This window comes from Amphibalanus amphitrite, unplaced genomic scaffold (assembly GCF_019059575.1).
Source record: "Amphibalanus amphitrite isolate SeventyFive unplaced genomic scaffold, NRLGWU_Aamphi_draft 000020F_arrow, whole genome shotgun sequence".
Taxonomy (NCBI): domain Eukaryota; kingdom Metazoa; phylum Arthropoda; class Thecostraca; order Balanomorpha; family Balanidae; genus Amphibalanus; species Amphibalanus amphitrite.
Window position 1 is genome coordinate 45,021 of NW_024881516.1, and position 12,808 is coordinate 57,828.

The window sequence follows — 12,808 nt, forward strand, 5'->3', positions numbered from 1 at the left end:
CGGCCCCCCCCCCTACGGGGCGCGGGTGCGATTCAGCCTCCATGTCTATCGCATGGGATGCCCCTTAGGCATGATAAGTAAACAACACGCCGACACAAACAAACCGGGTACATCTACATAGTGGAAACGGTGGACAGGTGTGAATTTGCAAGTATAGTCAAACAGGGTAGGGGCCTGGGTGCTTCATGAGTGCTTCCACGCATTATTGTGTACTTCATGAACTCGATGTATAGTTACTTGTAGGATGAACCTTTACAACCAAGTTCAACATCATTGAAGACAGATCCTAGACGTTCCACAGCAGCAACACGATGCGTCCTCGCATTTCTCCACTATTATTCTGATATTGTTCTGCAAAACCACCCGTTTTGAGTACCTATGCATTATGATCACAATGCTCTTTGAAGCTGCTTTTTGAAAGATATCTAACCAAACAAGTACCTATAGGCCGATACCGGCGGAAAATATTCCAGGTGACCTCAATTAAGCAGGGGCCCGAACACCGCTGTTCAGCCTGCCATGAGAGCGGAGCCGGGAGCGACACAGCGTGCCGGCCCATGAGTGACAAATGCTCTCCACTGTTCAGGGAGTGACGAGGACATTTGTATATGTACGAGTCAACATCTGTGCGTCACGTCACAAAGGATTATCTTCGGGGCTTCTGCCGCCTGTTCTGAAATAGTAAACGTTTGTGCAACCAGCTTATATCACTAATCGCTTAGATGAATAGTCCAACTCGGAAAATCACTACCTATCACCGCAGCTCGTTTTATCAACCGCGCGACAGTTAGCAATGAACGGGACGGAGAGCATCACGCCGTCTCCATGTATATTGCAGGGGACGGACAACTTTTGTGGGAAAATCACACCAAGGGCAGCGGATCATCGAACAGTGCATAGCCGTTGGCTTTCTCGCGCGGAGTTTGCTTTTCCCACGCGTTCGAACTGCGAAATTGCAAGCGGTCCGTTGCAGCTCGGTATTATTCAACAACCATGCAACACCCTTTGATATCTCCCTTCCCTCTCACTACCGAGTAAACACGGTTTTGCATACAGCTTACAGCAAAGACACGTCTCTTTCATCCGCCAGCTGCTCCGGCAACCAAAGTGAACTTTCTCACGACAAATGTTGTTGCAGGCCGCTGCAATCTGTGATCGGCAGCTGAGAAGCCGAGGAGAAAAGGCGCTAGCAACAGGCTCTGAGAACGCGCCATGCAGGAAAAAGCTTCCCGGTCTCACCAAACAATCAGAAACAAGATCAGTTTCGCTGAGCAGAACTCTTCTGTCAGAAATGGTTGTCCGTTAATCTTGAAGCAAGCTTGAAATTGTTGACAAACAGGAGGTTAGCGAAAGAGGAGGAATGATTATACACCTTTGTCCGTCCCTCACTGTGGTCATGAACCGTCGCCCCGTGTAGAGCGATGAGAGAGAGAGAGAGAGAGAGAGAGAGAGAGAGAGAGAGAGAGAGAGAGAGAGAGAGAGAGAGAGAGAGCTTCGTTGATCGAGTCTGTGCCTGCACCACTATTAACTAGTGGGACAGAGTTAGGGAGTTGTCAGGTGTCTCACTAACTATCGTGCAATATAGCTCATGATCACTCCGAAGGAATGCGACACCCCCATTATTCCGTCGCTTATCTTGATTGTGATTGAGTTGAAAACATGCAGCCACGCTGATAAAAAAGTTTACATGAGCTTGTAGTTATGCAGCAATAAATTACTAACAGGCCTGCAGTATAGGGGAAGCCGGGGCTAGCGCCTGGCATAGAAAGCTCTTTTTCATTTTTATCAAACATCTTGCGGCTGTATAAAATGTTGATATCCTCTTAACTAGATACTTAGATATCCTCGGTTATTTGGCCGTGTTTTCCCAAAAACTTGGTTTTATTGAACGAGTATGAAGTTGCAAAATTCGAGTTTCAAAAACAGTATCTACCTATTGATTTTTTTGGGGGGATATACCCGGCATAGGGGTAACGCCGGCTTCCTCTCCAGCGCTTAAAGGCCGCCCCACACTGGAACTCGCATGCAGGTTGCGAGTTTGCGGGTTTCGAGTTTGCGCCTTGCTGGCATAATACTAATTCATAGAGTGATTAGACCATTCCCTTATGGTAGCTTCATGAATGCAGTGAAGCCGGTACACCTTCGGGAACTTACATATAGTCGCAATACCAGCGCAACGAACCAAGCTTCGACTCCAACGAAAAACCCGCAAACCTCGCAGAACTCGCAGACCTCGCAGCGAGGAAAATCGAAAGTTGACTCAAAATCAACTTTTGGAATGCGATGCAAGGTCGCTCGCAAGCTAAAAACATGCAGACACGCTTGCTCGATGGTAGTGTGGGTCACTCAGCTTAGATTGTATTATTTGACTTTGAAGAAACCCGAAAACCCAAAAACTCGCAACCCGCATGCGAGGTCCAGTGTAGGGCGGCCTTAAAGGGACCCTCCCACCTTAAAAAAGTTAATGAATTGGCATAAAAGTGATGTACCGTGAATCAGAAAGAGCGAAAATGAACATCTACCAAATTTCACCGAAAAATATTCACCCGTTTTTGAAATATAAGACTTTTATTTTATAACACGCGGTCAATGGGCTTGATGACGTCATCAGAGTTTATGTTTATGTTTATGTTTATTTTCTCATCACCAACAGGTACAGATAAAACCCGGTTACAGGTGAAGTTATGGATAAAAATAAGATAAATCTATATAAATACACGCAACCCTTCGGACGGACAAAAGCTCAATAAAAGCCAGCTCGTGCAGCATGGAGCCTTACAGAGGCCTTGTACACTGATATCGGAGAATAAAAGAAGTCTAGAGATGTGTTGTCTCTTAAAAGCTCATTGCACCTCGATGGGATACGGCAGAAGGTATTGTTTTTTATCGTTGTCACTCGAGCAAACGGCACATGCCAAAGAGCTGGGGACCTGTTGCGTCTGACAGGTGTCGACAGCTGAAACTGATGTAGCAGCTGAGGACAGTCAATGTGGCCGTGAAACACACCGTAAAGGAACATCAGGTCATGTTGCATGAGACGTGATTTGATCGAGGGAACGTTAAAATGCTGAAGTAGGTGATCATAGCTAAGATTTTGTGAGCAAGTGTCACTAGAACAGGCCAGCCAGATGAGAAATGTGTGCTGAATACGTTCGAGTCTTTTGAGGTGAGTCACAGCTGCACCAGACCAGACCACACTGCCGTATTCGATGATGGAGCGAACATGAGCGTAAAACACAGACAGCAAAGGCTTAAAACTGACCCTGGCGCGGCGCGGGACGGCCGATCGCTGCATGCTTCTGATCAGCAGACCGACCATGCGTTTCGCTTTGGCGACCGTGGCATCTACGTGACCAGCAAAGGTCAGTTTGCTGTCAAGCACAACTCCTAAATCGCGCACCTGCGTACATCGTTCCAGTGCGGCGTCACCTATCATCAGTCCGTTAGTGTTAAGATAGGGACTACGCTGGTCCCACCCTGCAAGTAAAGGGAAGAAATTTCTTGAACACTATAAAGCTGCGGGGGTTGCGACCAGGATAAATGGTGGTTTCTGAGCCTGGCCGCAAACTTGGCTATCTCAACTCAAAACTAATGTTAAGGTGGGAGGGTCCCTTTAACAACGAGTTGATGAAGCCTTCATGTCTTCCACATCTTGATGGAAAGCAAGGCATGGAAAGTGAAATATTGAGGACTGAGGCACTGCTTAGCTGTGCACATCTTGGAGTTTGTGCCACTTCAGGTATTTATGTAGCCTTTTATGTATTTATGTAGTACTTACATATCGAGCACAGGTCGACGAAAATCGTGATGCAAAATAGACAAAATGTGAATTCTTTAAGTTCGTTAACCCGCGCACCGACGGGGGTCTGCGCCAACTTCGCACCGACGGGGGGGGGGGGCGGATGACCGCCCCCCCTGAGATCTCCAGAACGAAGCAAGATAGCAACAAGCGGTAAACGGCATCGGATACGCACGGTCAAGATCTACAATTTTTACAAAGGTCATTTTCAGGTCAGGTCAAAGATGACGTCACAGGGGTCGAAAAAGTCAAAATGGCGGCGCTAGATATGGAGAGAGTTTTTCTCGAATAACTTTCGAATTAGTCAAGATAGGAACAAACTAAGGGCATCATCGTGATCCTCTCGTCAATCCGCATCGAATGATATATATGTTGACCTCTAAAGGTCAAGGTCAAAGGTTGACCTCAGGTCACGTGACCTCGAGGTCATCATGTATATCATTCGATGCGTCTTGACGAGCTGAACACAATGAGACCATCCACGCGTCTGTATCTTGTTCCTGTACGGAGTTATTGGCCAAAAACCTTTGGTGACCTTTGATGACGTCACATGACCTCACAGCTGCCCAACAGCAAAACAGACCTCAAGGTAGTGAAGGTTGATCGTATATGAAGTCATGTATGGTATATGGGGCCATTCCGACCCGTTTTAGTGGTAAAAACAGGGAGTTGATTTTTCCCCCATTGACTTATAATGGGGAGGTCGCGAAATTGACCTGACCTTAGGTCACCGATATCAAAATTCCGAGATATACAAATTGTAGCTACTAATGACCTAATAACATCCTGCGACTTTCAAAGGCCTCCGACATCTACTGTAGCTCTGGCACGGTGACAAAGTTGCAAAAAAGTGACTTGAGGTTGGGTCATTCAAAGTGACCTGGTGACCTGACCTTGATAGGTAGGAAGTTCAAACTTGCACACCATGTGTAAAATTGATGAGGTAATAGTCGTACCAAATTTCGCGGCGCTACGCGCCGCGGTTTTCCCGCTATTCGCAAAAAACCTCAGGGGGGGGCGGATATCCGCCCCCCCCGTCGGTGCGCGGGTTAAAATCAATTTATTCATTCCTCTAAATGCATCATATCGCATATCATTTGACTCCGCTGATAACGGAGGACAAAAGGACACCATTTATGAAGCTATAAGCTTCACTGTGAGGTTCACCCTAGCTAACCTCAAGTGACATGACCGTTCTTGTAGCATATAAACACAAATTTAGCCACGCATCAATATAAACTGAAAGAGTATATAACAAAATCGTTGAAATGCAGTGGATATCTATCATATTTTCACGGTAAAAATCAGGCAAACCATCCCCCCTCATCCATAACTGATATAGGCACCTATATCCACAACTGATATAGGTATAAGCACCGGAATATAGAGCGACAGGCTGAAGAGGCTTTGTCTATGATAAAGCATGTTAATTTTAAAATTTATCTTTGGGCTAGGTGTAAACCAAACCTCCCGTACCTACTCAGTACCTATTATCTCATGGAAAAGTGGTTTGGTGGCATTGCTCTCGGTTGGGGGTAACCCCGGCCACTCGCCCGGGGTTACCCCAATGTGCTAATTTTATTTGAGAATAGCGAGGTTAAAAATAATGTCATACTTAGTCAGCCTGCTTCATCTTCTCTCCACTACAAACACTTAAACGACCTTTTATAACATCCGTGGAAGCATTAAGGCTGTATGCCGTGTATGGTATAGCAACATATCGCAGTTTTTAGCTACAAAACCTTATAATCTGATTTTTGCTATATAACTTAAGCAATATACAGTTTTTGTGAAGCTTAGCTTTTGCGCTGGCATTGCCCGACCTGCCACGCTGAAAAGACACACAGTTCAGCATTTTGTTGTAAATAAACAAGCCGGAACGGGGTGGCCGGGCTTCCCCCGCGGCCGGCCTTACCCCGACTTACCCTAAATAAGATTAATCTGCAAATATGATAAATCGATGCTCGTTGAATCGTTGGTAATTTTATCGTGTATGTTGTTTTTATTTGTTGCTACTAACCTACATAGTCACTACGTTTCCATGACACGTCTAAATCGATTTAGCGAAATTTCACGTGCGTTTTTCTCGGAAACTATTTACCTTATGCAAGAAATGAGCGTATATATGGTTTTAGCTAGCACCTAATCCTATATTTACATTTTTAAATTATGCCTAAATGCTATGATGGAGCAAATCCATTTTTCAAAATCGGCTTAGCTTGTGTCATGGAAACGTAGCCAATACTTACTTCTTGTTGATTTGCATTAAATCGTTACTAGATCTAGGTAATGCATAAAGATGCGTACCAAATAACCAGACGTTTATCTTCATAACAAGGGCTTGTACGATAAAAAAAAGTTGCACGAGACTGTGAGGAGCAGATACGGCGAAACGTTGGATGCCGAAATAAGTATGGATGTGTTTCATGTAACGAAAGAAGTATCAATGAATCAATTTAATTGCATGCCATTGTTTACCTTTAAACCTATCGTATGATCTATATTCTATAATAATCTATATGATCTATAATGGTCATTGATGTAGGTATAATTATAGGTAAAATCATTTTCTTGATGACCCATTTTTATGTCATTTACAAAAAGAAAAAAAAACAGATTCGTTTCCATTGTTGAGTTTAAGGCTTTATAGGAACTATCAAGTGGCATGTGGGGACCCAAGACTGAAGACAAACAGGTATAACTGTATGTCTCTTTGTCTGTTTGTTTGTCTAGGTATACCTCATCGTCTACGATGAGTGAAACGCATATGCATGTTTTCATGCATCTGTGTTCATCTACCTAACGTACCTACCTGAACCTACCTGAACATATCATAACATGGCATAGGTAGGTGTGCTGGCTGCAGGACCTGAGGTCAGTGCAACTTTCTGACTGAGCTGGTGACTCACTGACCCGATAGCTCGTAACCACATGCTTGTTGATTGTTTGCAAATAATGTGTGCACAGTGAGCTTTTTCGTTTCCTAAAATCATGAACCATTGAATAGATCACGATCTCCTGTGGTGACAAAATGCATATGTTTATTTTAAACGTTAGGTAGACGCAGGAACGTACCCAATGGGGCGGACGAGGTGGCCCTCCCCCTTGGGGTTTTTAGGGCCCCTGGATGGAGTCAGGGACCCCGCGGGCCGAAGGCCCACGTTGGCCAAATCACGTCGGAGGCGAACGAAATTCACGGGAATCCCAAAAATCACGTCAGGACAATCAGGGCCCTCTGACCAGCCTGACAGCTAAGGTCCTTCTTACTTCCTGGGACCTCCTGTGAATAACGGCTAGTGTCTGTGTCCATGGCCGCTAGGGCCTCTCTGACTCATCAGTAGAGAGGAGGCCCTCTGTAGAAAGGAGGCTCTCTGTAGAGAGGAGGCCCCGAGATTCCTCCCCCCCCCCTTGGCCAAATGCTAGGTACTTTATACATACGTGCCTGGGTAGACGGCGTTCTTGGAGATAGCACGCAAACATTGGCCATGATAAAGCACAGGGTGTTGCATCTTAATCAGAATCAGTCTTAGACTTACTGTAGCTAAGTTATATAGGTACCCGGTCCTCACTTATTTGTAAAGGCTCACCTACCTAAATTCAGGTGAGGATGACTTAACCTTCGCCCCAGTGGGGGGGGGCATATGTTACCACCCTGTCGCGTTTTTTGCGTGTGAATAAAAAACCGCGGCGCGTAGCGCCGCGCCGCTTGGGGTAGCTTTTGGTACATCAATTTTGGACAATGTGGAAATTTTTGACCCCAGGTCATGTCAGGTCAGGTCACCAGGTCAAGTTAACTGACCAAGCCTAAAAAAAAGTTTGCAATCATGTCCAGCCTGCAGTTTTTGTCAGAAAGGTTTTAAACTTGGTGGATTGCATGATGTTATGAGCGCCTACAATTTGTATATCTCGGACTTTTTATATCCGTGACCTAAGGTCAGGTCAGTGGCGTGACCTTTCCATTACAAGTCAATGGAGAAAAATGAAAATGCCTCTAGATCCGTGTGTACGCATAGGAACAGTCCAAATATTTCAGAATCACAATGATTTGGACCACCCGTGATGACCAAGGTGTAATTTTTGCTGATAGCCTCTAAAAAGGTCATCCGAGGTCATTTGAGGCTACAAACAGATGTTTGCCAATAACTCGCGATTGGAAAGAGATAGAACGCTGGGGATGGTCTCATTGTGTTTGTCTTGCCGAGACGCATCGACTGATATGCAACATGACCTTTTCCGGTCAGGTCATGACCTTGACCTGAGGTCAAATTTTCAAGTTGACCTTTCAAGGTCAAATTATAGTTCATTCGACGCGTCTCGGCGAGAGGAACACGATTCTGGCAATAGAAATGTCGTGGCTTTTTGTTGTCGAAAGTTATTGTCGAAAAACACTTTTCGTAAAAACAGCTATTTTTGGAGTTTTTACCCTCTGGAGGCTAAACCGTTGACCTGAGGTCAATTTTGATAATGACCTTTTCAAAAGAAGAGGTCAAGAGCTATCGATTGCTTTTCCATGCGTTTTTCTAGCTACCATAGTTCCTGAGATAACGGCATGTTTTCTGAAAAATATAATGACCATTGGCAAATTTTGACCTTTGATGACCTCTGGTGACCCCAATATTGCTCTAAGATGAAAAATGACTGAAATACTTTCAAACGTACGCGTTGAGAGCTATCGACTGCTTTTTACCGCGTCTTTCTAGCCCTCTTAGTTTTTGAGTTAGAGGTGGGTGGTAACATATGCCCCCCCCCCCCCCCACTAGGGCGAAGTTGGCTGAGACCGCCACTGGGGCGCGGGTTAACGAAGCATGATCAGACATACCTTGTTCGTGTGCCAACATGGGGATTGGGGAAGCCATTGTCAGAAAGGCCTTTGCCAAGGCCCTAGCCTCTGCTTGCATTACCGGGTCTGTGCTGACTGCACTGGCTACAATATAAGGAACGCTGCTCTTTTGCTTTGATATATATATTTTTTTAAATATGTTACTTAGGCTCGAGTGCTTGAATGGGCAGATTGACAGAGCTAGAGCCCATGCTAAGCGGAGCTTGTTGCATCGACCCCAACCCCTACCGTCCGATCGTGCAATGCCGGATTACAGAAGAATTTAGAGGCGCATTTTTTCACGTGCCCATCAAAGCCGGACACGGTCCGTCCCACTCAACTGACTTCAACTGGCGGCGACTGCTCCCACCCACCGCAGGCCATGCTCGTCAGGAGTCTCATATATCGAGCGCCGGAGCGACTAGAACCGGGCTCTCTGAGTCCAGCGCTCTACCAACTGAGCTACCAACAAGCTCATACCCTATGAATATGTAGGATCTACATACAACTATTTAGATATGCAACCATTTCATTTTAGTGGCGCACTTATCACCACTGCCGGCATCACCATATTATCACTACTAAAAAGTAAGGACCTATTATTGATAAGAAGGTATCATAAAGAATAATGAATCTGCGTTAACGTTTAAATCTTATAATCCCGCACCGTAGACAGTGTTTACAATTGCCTACCGTGCAAATAGAGAAAATTATCAGATGCTGTGTAACTGATTTGTTAAACGTCTGGTGACGATTAACAAACTATTAAACGTCTAGTAGACATTTCAGCCATTTGACCGTCTCATAAGTTTTTTTTTGCCGGTATGCTATTCACAGGTCGACGTCCACGCTTTGCTTCTAGAAACGCAAGAACTTCAGAATATTATTTTCCTTTTTCTTTTTAGTTGACTTTGGAACCTGATCTTCAATGGACTTGTCAATTTCAATCATTAGGTACATACCTTGTCTTGATCGTTTTTCAAAACTTTATATTTATGCAAGTCTGTATGTGCTAAATATGTCGACTTTTTAGGTACGATGAACTTTTTTACCTTTAAGCGCCTGGAATATATTGGCGGCACGGATTAAATCATCCAACCGCTCGTAGGTATAAAAATCTTTTAAACGTCTCGCCTATCGGCTCGACGCCGATTTGTTCTACCTACTCGCGGCTTAATATATATTAAACCGCGAGTAGGTAGAACAAATCTTTTAAACGTCGAGCCGATAGGCGAGACGTTTAAAATATTTTTCTACCTACGAGCGGTTTAATAATTTTAAACCCATACCGCCGATATGTTTCGTGCGCTCAAAGGTAAAAATACATTTTATATAAAAATACGACATAATTCAGACTAGACGAAATGTCTACTAGACGTTTAACAGTTTGTTAATCGTCTAGACATTTAACAAATCAGTAAAGGACATCTCATAATTTTCTATCTTTGCACGTGAAGCAATTGTAAACACTGTCTACGGTGCAGGATAAAATTATGAAACCGCTCGTAGGTAGAAAAAAATATTTTAAATGTCTCGCCTATTGGCTCAACGTTTAAAAGATTTGTCTACTTACTCGCGGTTCAATATATATTATCCCGTACCGCCGATATCTTTCGGGCGCTTAACCCGCGCGGGGCTGGGGTCTCCAGCCGAACGCGCGGGGCTGGGGGGGGGGGGTAAATTTTACCCCCCCTGTTATCTCCCGAACTAATGGTCCGATTTGGAAAATTCGAACGCCAATCGAAAGATCTCATCACGAACAACTAAAAAAATGTACTTTATTTTAAATTTGAGGTCAAGGTCAAGGTCAGGTCAAGGGTACAAATTGCAAGTTTCTACAGTATCGGCCTTGCACCGTAGTTGCCGAAGAATGGAGTCATGGACTGAGACTGATTGCCCAAAACGTGTACTTAGGCTACCAAGACAATATTCGTTGCATACAATATCATTCAGAGGTCAAGGTCAAGGTCAGGTCAGGTCAGGTCAGGTCACCAAAAACAAAATATAGAAAAGGGCATGTGCGACACATGTTTAATGGGTCATTTTACTCATATAATTCAATAGGCACACTCAATAAGTAATATGGACCACCTCTGGATGAATTTCAGGTCGAGGTCAGGTCAAGGTCAGGTCAAGTGAGGTCAAATTTTGAAGTTGGTTGTTAAGGCCTAAAAAGGTGTCTATCTGATGCAGTTTTTCACGGCGAATCGAATGGTGCTATTTTTGTTTTCGTAAGAGGTCTAGAACTTCCAAAAAATTCATTTTCAAATTTTTTGTGTGTCGTGACGTCATTAAATTTTGAATAACTCCCACATTTTTGAACCAATTCTTCTAAAAATTGGTATGTAGGTGCACATAGACCAGTTCTCTGACATATATTCCGGTTTTTTCGATACACTCAAAATTTTGGATTTTATAACTATTTTCCCAAAAAAGTCGGTTTTTTGAAAAAATTTGGGCCAAAATCCAACATTTTCAAAAAACCGAGATAGCCATTTGATAGACAAAGTAGAAAGACGCATAACCTTTTTTGTTACGTCTTGATTCCTTTAAAAATGAAGATGTTAGCGGCGTTTGAAGTTTTGCCGTTTTTGAGGCGAAAATGGCGAACATGACGTCACTAAAACGTCAATTTCTCAAAAATTTTCCGACGGATTTCGCTCAAATTTTTAGGGAACGTGTCAAATTGATGTAAGAAAAGGTACTGAAAGTTTGGCGGCGCTGCGCGCCGCCGTTTTTGAGATATAGCCAAAATTCGCGAGGGGGGGGGGTAAAATTTACCCCCCCAGCCCCGCGCGGGTTAAAGGTAAAAAATACACGTTATATAAAAAATACGACATATTTCAGACCAGACGAAATGTCTACAAAACGTTTAACAGTTTGTTAATCGTCTAGACGTTTAACAAATCAGTTACACGATATCTGATAATTTGCTCTATTTGCACGTGAAGCAATTGTAAACACTGTCTACGGTGCGGGATATATGTATATAACACCACTCAGTGCGTGGGTGGGCCACTTTTCTCCTTAACGTCTTTTTCATTGTGCAATTTTATAATTCATTTTGTCTTACCAAGGCAAAGCTTCCGAGGGCTTGTGAATGTTTATCTACCGATGTGCTTTGGCAATAAGTTGATGAGAGTTGGCCCATAAAAACTGATATTTGGCCAAATATGACTCAATCAATTAACTGTGAATATTTACTACACATGGGGTTGCTGAGGTCTAAGTACCAAAATAAGAATAACCTATGGGCAAATTTACCATTTAATATATCTGAATAGAATTTACTTAATATGGTGCCGAATGCCATGCTCCTGTGCGGTGCTCTCCGTGCCGTCCTGCTGGCCGCGCGGCTAGTGGACGGTTGTCGGGCGATCCGGAGCCGCGCCGCTGTAATTGGTCCGACGGCAGCGGTCGGTGTCGGTCCCTGAGTCAGGACCGCCGACACCTGGCGGCTCCCGCCCCGCGCCGCCACGGGTCGGCTATTTACCTTGGCCGTAGCGGTTGCGGCTGAAGACGACTCCTGTTGCCGGCAATGGCGGTCCGGCCAGCAGGGGGCTGCGGGACAGCGCCGGCACAGACTGTCGGCCGGAGGTCGGCGGGCCCACCGCCCCGCTCGGCGTCACCGTCAGGCCGGCCGAGCTGACCGCGCCGGCCAGCGCGGCAGCGCTCCCCGGCAGTCCGGGGGTTGAGCACACGGTCAGAGCGGCCCCCAGGCGCTGGGCGGCCGGCGCGCCCGCGGCGCCGGCCCCGTTCAGCAGGTAGCGCGGCGGCACTGCACCGACACCGTTCACGTGCTCCATGCCGACGGGCGGCGCGGCGCGCACAGGCCGCTCGCTCCGACACCGCGTGCCGCCGCCGTCCAACTGAGCCGCCGCGCCGCGCCGCTGCAATGTTGCATAAGTGACGTAACGCTCCGATCGGCGGTCAACGCTCGGGCCGGTCGGCGCGGCGGCACGTGGGAGCGGCTCGGGCCGGCCGGCCGGCGGTCACTCGGCGCTCTCGGCGGCCGGCCGGCGACGGGCCATGGCCGCTCATGGCGTCGATCGCCGACGCGCCTGCGGCCTGGCGTCGGAGCCGGCGCGGCGCTGCGCGACGGCCCCGAGTCGGCCGGCCGCCGCGGCCCCGAGCCGGCGCCGTGCCGACCGAAAAAAGCACCGGGAAAAAAGCGGCGGCGCTGGCAGCGC